The sequence below is a fragment of the Acinonyx jubatus genome, chromosome A2 (genome assembly GCF_027475565.1).
Source record: "Acinonyx jubatus isolate Ajub_Pintada_27869175 chromosome A2, VMU_Ajub_asm_v1.0, whole genome shotgun sequence".
NCBI classification, from domain to species: Eukaryota; Metazoa; Chordata; class Mammalia; order Carnivora; family Felidae; genus Acinonyx; species Acinonyx jubatus.
The window spans coordinates 50963470-50971124 of NC_069383.1; the positions used below are offsets into that span (position 1 = coordinate 50963470).

Sequence of the window (7655 nt, forward strand, 5' to 3'; positions counted from 1 at the left end):
TTCATTGTTTCCGAAATCAATACTTCGGAGCCGTTATTTTGGAAGTATTTCCTTTTGTTTCCTTAGCATTTAACCAAACCTATAAGATACTTAGAAGCAATCAAAGTGAAATCTACAAAATGGCTTCCAGTCTGGTAAGGAATACAAGAATTTTTTTTGCCAATAGTTTCCAAAATTTGTAAAAATGTACATATCCTTTGACCCTGTGAATCTACTTCTAGGAATTTATCCTAACACTGCAGATTAAAATAATAAAAATGAGAAGTAATCCAAATGCCCACTACTAGGTATTAAAGGAATTAACACTAGCTTGCTCCAACAAATAATCCCAAATCTCAGTGGCTTTACGCAATCAAGGTTATTTTTTGCTCATGATACAGTTGATGGCCTTCCGTGTAGTGATTTAGGTATCCTGATTCTTTCTATCTTGTAGTTCTACCATCTTCCAGAACCTCAAAGTACTCATCTATACCCCTGCATTCATCCAACAGATAAATGAAGACAGAAAAGATAAGGAGGAATGCCTGGATTTGTTATGGGCTGGATATGGCTTACATCATTCTGACCACATTTTATTGGCCAGAAGCTGGTCATGTGGCCACAACTAACTGCAAGGGATTCTGGGAATCTTAATCTTCCCCTTCTTGGGCATCATAGATTGGTGAGTGTCTAGCTGATCTCTGGCATGTTAACAGATTGGCTTAATGAAGTATGGTACATCCATAAACGGGACACTTATGTAGCCATTAAAAATGAAGATTCAATGAAGTAGAAGAGATTTACATTATAGTGAATGAAAAAGGCAGGCAACAAAACATTTAGGTTATGACATTGACTTTGTCAAAAAATATATTTTACCAAAAAATATATATTTATAAATAAAAATCCTAGAACATATACATTAGCGTTTCTTCCTGAGTGGTGGGTTACCACCTTTTCCACCCTGTGCTTTTCTGCATTTCCTCAGCTTCATACCATGAATATGAACTACATCTTCTAGTCAGATCAGTTGTTAAAAATAACTGTACTTTAGAATAGTGCTCTCCAAAGCAATATAATGGAAATCATACATGCAATTTTAATTACAAAGAAAAAGGATCAGGTGAGATTAATTTCAATAATACGTTTTATTTAACCTAATCTGTTCAACATTATCATTTCAACATATAGTCAATAAAATTAAAATACTAAAAATTAAAATACCAATGAAACTTTTAATACTTCTTTTACTTATACAGAGTTTTGGGATATGGGTATATCATACACTTACAGCAGATCTTACTTTGGATCAGCCTCATTTCAAGTACAGTAGCCACATGTGGCCGGCAGCTACTGTATGGGTCAGCATAGCCTGAGAGTGTGCTGAGTGGCAGGTAGGGCAACAGACAGGTAGTTCAGAAGAGGACAACACCCCATGTGAGGGCTGGAAAATGTCTCATGAAAGAGGCGAGTTTGGAATTGGGCCTTGAGGGATATTATTAATAGTACCATCAATTACCATAATACTGGTAACGCCTAACATTTATTACATGCTTGCCATATGCCCATCACTGTGCTAACCACTAGGGTTTGGTAGAGAGGAGGAACAGACTTGCTGAAGAGGGAGAAAACCAGAAGCAGCAAAAGCAGAGATCTAGGGGGGAAGGTCAATACACCTGCAAGTATGGGGGGCGGGGTGGGGTTGGAGAGGGATTGGAACGATTCGGCATTGGGCTCTTTGGAAAGTAGTAGAAGAAAAAACAGGAAATCCAGTTGGAACCAAGTTTAGAAGCACTTTGAATGCTAAGGGGGGGATCTTCATGCCTACTCAGTGAGAAAATGTGGTGACAATAACACAAAACCCTCACTAAGCACCCATTTTACTGATAAGGAAACAGGCATAGAGAGGTTAGAAAATTTCCAAAGGTCACACAGTGTGTAACCATGTTTGGCAGAGCCTGGACTCCAACCCAAGCATTTCTGGCTCCAAAGTAGACACCTTAACTGCTCACAAATACCACGAATTTTGGAACCAGAGACCTGGATTTGCATCCCAGGCTCTTCGCTGTCTCACTGGGACTTGAATCAGTTCCCTGAACCCCCAAGAGCTTCAGACTCCCCCCCCACCCCAGGTGCCACCCTCATGAAAATGGGCATGTCCCACCAATCTGAAGTATCATTGCATGGATGTGATGACACTGGCGGGAAAGCACCAATTATACTGTCTGGCACAGAATAGATGCCGATTAAGGCTGGTTGCCCTGCAAAATGCCATGGGGAGCCATTTCAGGCCTTTAGGCAGGGGAATGGGATGACTGGACTTACACTTTAGGGAGATTTATGCTGGAAATACCCATCTTCCTTGATTACTCTGCCGGATGGATTGGAGCTAGGAGAGATGTGTTAGGAAGATATTGCATTAGTCCAGATAAGAGGTAATGACGATCTATGCTGGGACAGAGACAGGGAAATTGCAATCATATTATCTAACTGTAGGATATCAGAGCCAGAACAGGCCCTATGGAGTAGAGAGTCCAGACGTAAATGACTTATCAAAGGATAGATCATGTGACTAGTAAAGTTCATCTCGTTCTTTGGTGCACTGTTCTTACCTTCACTCAGGCAGTGCTGGTATTAGACATCAACGCCAACATTTTTAAACTCTTAATACAAATAACAAAGTATCTCAGTTTTGTCTGAATCATATACTTTCTACTTTTAACTAGCATCTAGGGACAATCTCATGTAATCCTATCACTGTCAACTCTCCCTCACTCCTAAAGGAAGGTAGGGAGACTGGAATCAGAACAATTTCCCCACTACAGACGGGTAAACCAAGGCACAGAGGAAGATGAACCTTATTTCTGGGATCAAACTCTCTCACATTTACTTATAAATTATTATTATTTTTTAAATCAAAGTTTGTTTTGGCTTTGAAATGTTACTAAAATGTTGGTACAGGGATGGTGTTTGTAAAATTTCACGCTGAACAATATGTCATGGGAATAGAAGGGCTGACATCTTTTAAGATTATTCAGATTTTAAAGGTTAATGAGTACAGTTCTCTTGAAATCATGTCTATAGGAAGACTTGTGTGATCAACCAGAAATTGGATCTCTGTAGTTGTTTTGTCTTAAATATAGTGAATGAAGGTACATCTTGCTAAGAATATGTATTGAAATGCAATCTCTTTCTGTCTCCCATCCAGAGCGGAGGAAAGAAACCAAAGGATGTGTTTCAAGAATTAGTTTTCCTGCCAATGACAAATGGTGAATTCTACCACTGGAGGGCGCAGGAAAGAGCAGATGCTTTTCAGGTTATCGACACTAGGTGGCGCCGCTCTGCTAGTTTTCTTTATGTCTGTTTTTAATTTCTTATTTCTTAAAATTCCTTTGTTTAGCAGCGTTGTTAATGGAGTAGCTTAAGTCATGTAAAGAAGCTTTTTTATTTTTCTTTTCTCTTCTTAATATGTCTGTCTGTCATATATAAGTATATGCTTATATAATATACTGATACAAGTATGCTAGGGGAAGTAGAGCTAGCAACTCCTTACAGCATACAGTTTAGTTCTATTTCGCTCTTGAATTAATTTTGAGGACATTCAAGTATGGCTCCAAATTGAGTTTTCCTTTTGGACTGTCACTGTCTCAGATTCTTTAGAATTTTGTTAGAGATTTCACTTCAGTTTGATTTTAAAAGCGACAAAATTGTGAATCACATCAGAGCTACCAAAATGTGACATAACTCAAATACTGGAATTAAAAGTAGGTATCAGTACAAGAATTGAAAATGAACTCTCTCATTTGGGTTTATGTAGAGAGGAATTCTCTAGCATCATTTAGTTTATCAGTTGTGTTTCTGAGTTGTACCTGTCTTTGGAGTTCAAATTCCTAACTATAAAAATAAGGAAGTTCCTCTAAATGCCCTCAAAGATCTCTTTCAATTTGGAACAAATATGACCTTGTGAGTTCGTACACATAGTTGTGGCCCCTGCCTGCCCCAAACATGATTCTTGAAGCTATCTGCATAAGCTACGATTTTTAAAATCTGGGTGATTCTCTGTGGCACCACAATGTATGTAGTTATGAGCCCCAGCTATCTTTCAATCAATGTTGAATCACAGTGAGAATGAAGTGGGCCCGTGGAGGAGCAAGCTGAGTGCTCTGGAGAATCACACTCATGGGACAGAACTGGTTCAGAGTGACAGATCTGCCCATTAAGAGACTCTGAGTCCAAGCAGAACTAAAAGGCAACCAACAGAATGGGAGAAGATATTTGCAAATGGCATATCAGATAAAGGGTTAGTATCCAAAATCTATAAAGAACGTATCAAACTCAACACCCAAAAAACAAATAATCCAGCGAAGAAATGGGCAAAAGACATGAATAGACACTTCTCCAAAGAAGACATCCAGATGACCAACCATCACATGAAAAAATGCTCCACATCACTCATCATCAGGAAAATACAAATAAAAACCCCAATGAGACACCATCTTACACCTGTCAGAATGGCTAACATTAACAACTCAGGCAACAACAGATGTTGGTGAAGATGCGGAGAAAGAGGATCTCTTTTGCCTTGTTGATGGGAACGCAAGCTGGTGCAGCCACTCTGGAAAACAGTATGGAGGTTCCTCAAAAAACTAAAAATAGAACTACCCTAGGACCCAGTAATTGCACTACTAGGTATTTATCCAAGGGATGCAGGTGTGCTGTTTCGAAGGGACACGTGCACCCCCATGTTTATAGCAGCACTATTGACAATAGCCAAAGGATGGAAAGAGCCCAAATGTCCATCGATGGATGAATGGATAAAGAAGATGTGGTATATATATGTGTGTGTGTGTGTGTGTGTGTGTGTGTGTGTGTGTATGCATACACACACACACACACACACACACACACACACATATACATACACACACACAATGGAGTATTACTCGGCAATCAAAAAGAATGAAATCTTGCCATTTGCAACTACGTGAATGGAACTGGAGGGTATTATGCTAAGTGAAATGAGTCAGTCAGAGAAAGACAAAAATCATATGACTTCACTCATATGAGGACTGTAAGAGACAAACCAGATGAACATAAGGGAAGGGAAATAAAAATATAAAAATAGGGAGGGGGACAAAACATAAGAGACTCATAAATATAGAGAACAAACAGAGAGTTATTAGAGGGGTTGTGGGAGGGGGATGAGCTAAATGGGTAAGGGGCACTAAGGAATCTACTCCTGAAATCACTGTTGCATTATAAGCTAACTAACTTGGATGTAAATTTAAAAAAAAAAAGAGAGAGAGACTTTGAGTCCAACTCTGGCTCCATCCCTTATGGGTTGGGAGATGCTAAACCAGTAGTCAGTAAGTAGGCATTGAGCTTGGTGCTGGGTACCATGGTGGATATGTGGAGAAGTGAAAAGCCAGGCACTGTGTGGCTCACAATCTAGCAGGGCATAAGTTGTCTGTTACTGGGAAGTTGGTAATTATGGGGAGTAAGTACCAAATAAGATCAGGTCTCTGCTCTGATCCCTGCCCAAACTCAGGTCCCTGCCCAAACTTTTGCCCACAGTTGTCACCCTGAGAAGTGATATGGAGTCACCACTGGGTGGTGGGTGTGGGGCACTCAGCCAAGTTGGGATAGGCAAGAGCAGGGAAGGGCTAGAGAGAGATAATAACGAAGTTGCTTAACATTCTCTGCCACCTAGTAGCAAATGTTAGACATCATGAACAAAGGGGTATATTTTCTATGAAATAAAGGAAAGTGACATAGACATAAATATATTAGGTCCCCATAGACATTTACTAGCCTGGAAATGAGTGATATCTGGAGACCTGCAAGGAAGTGGGCAGAAATAAAGTAAAAATCCTTGAGTCACACCATCCTTGATGATGTCCACTGTAGTTGGTAAAACCTCCAGTGTGAGCTCATTAAATCAAATGCTGCATATGGAACCCCTTCAAATGCCATTATTGGCGATATGGGGCCATTTTCTAAGCCCTTATAAACATAGACAGAGACACTTGTGCATCATTAGGCATGCTATGCCAACCACTCATCAAGACAGAATGACTAAATGGGTTGCTAAACACCATGAAACATATTAATGTTACAAAAAATTTGGAATCATCTTATACTTGATGTCATATAGGCTTTGGAGCACACTGAACAAATTTTCTCACTTGTGCAGAGCTAACTTACTCAATTGAGGAAATGCCTGAACATAGCAAAAACAGAGTAGGCATGGGCCTCCCTGAATCCTGCTACACCTAAGAGTGAGGAGCCTGGCATTTCTCCTGGGGCAGGGTTGAGGGGGCGGTAGGGAGACTGGAAATTGGGAGTGAATGGGATAGAACCTGAGTCTGGAGGCTGAGGCAGTAAAATAGGGAAAGGAAGAGGAATGAAGCCACAAACATTTAGGTGAAAAAAGTTCATGAACCAACCTTTGTAAATCAGGAATGGCTCCTTTAGGTTCAACATGGCGGCCACACTGGCAGTCAACAAAGGTGTAGGACTTCCTAGGAATGAGCTGGCCTTCCCTCTTCCAGCACTGTCTTAAAGCAGAAATTCCCAAACGGTGTTCCTTAGCACATTAGCACCCAGAGATATTAATGGTTGGGGAAAACAAACACTTCTGCACCACTTTGGTTTAGAAAATGCTGGATTAAACAAAGTCAAGCAAATTTATTTCATGCTTGGATCCTTTAATATACTACCATATATTGTAATGCTTTCAAAGTAGGACTTACCATGTAGGGTTTCCCAGACCTTTTGAGTTTACAATCTATTTTATTTATATAAAAATATGGAACACTTCACGAATTTGCATGTTGTCCTAGCACAAGGTCCATGCTAATCTTCTCTGCATCGTTTCAATTGTATTATATGTGCGGCCAAAGGAGGAGCACTGGACCTGTTCTGGTTTTTTTTTTTTTTTTAATTATAGATTATCTCAAGACACATGTTCTGAGAAACACCTCTTGGGAAGCAATATCTTAATTTATTTCAGATTAAATTCTCCTCTAGCAATTTCAGTGTGAAATTTCCAGATAAAAGAAAATTGCCAGAGAAGTGAAAGATTCATCAAACCAATGTTTTGGTGACATGCAAGGAAATCCAAGTGTTCTTTTGATTCACTTATTTAAATTGTTTGTGTGGGTAGATCCACATTTGAAAGGTACAGTGACCCCATGTTTAGATTATTTTTCTCTCAGGCAACTACACTAAATTAGCTTTGCACCCCAACAATTAGGCCTTGCCTAAATGGTGCCACCACCTTGGAACCTGATGTCAATGTGGCTGTCAGTCTAAGCATGGCTATGCTATGAGAATAAGAAGAATAAATACAGTTCCTAATTTCCAAGTCAAAGACAGTGTGAATTGATATTACACAGTAAAATGCAATGAGATTAAATCAATAACATCTGCAATAAGGCATAATGAAGGTAAAATTATATCTCTGGCTTCCTGAACAGCTGTGAATCTATTTTTAATGATCCTCATTTTTGGCAGTCAGCTAACAACTTCTAAAATGTCCTAGAAATTGGATTGTTAAGCAGATGAGCACTGCAGTGGCTCAGAATGTCATTAATTTCAGCTGCCTTATCCATCTGCATGGGCGCAATGGAGGCATCGTGAATTCAGCCCCCACCCACCCCACTGAGCACCCCACT

At 39.7% G+C, this 7655-nt stretch overlaps 1 non-coding gene across 1 annotated transcript; it reads right to left on the minus strand.

The window, feature by feature from the left end:
* Positions 1-6781: 6781 nt before the first annotated feature.
* Positions 6782-6890, minus strand: LOC113604261 (U6 spliceosomal RNA). Its single transcript, XR_003426139.1, has one exon. It is a non-coding gene; the product is annotated as a U6 spliceosomal RNA (small nuclear RNA).
* Positions 6891-7655: the final 765 nt, after the last annotated feature.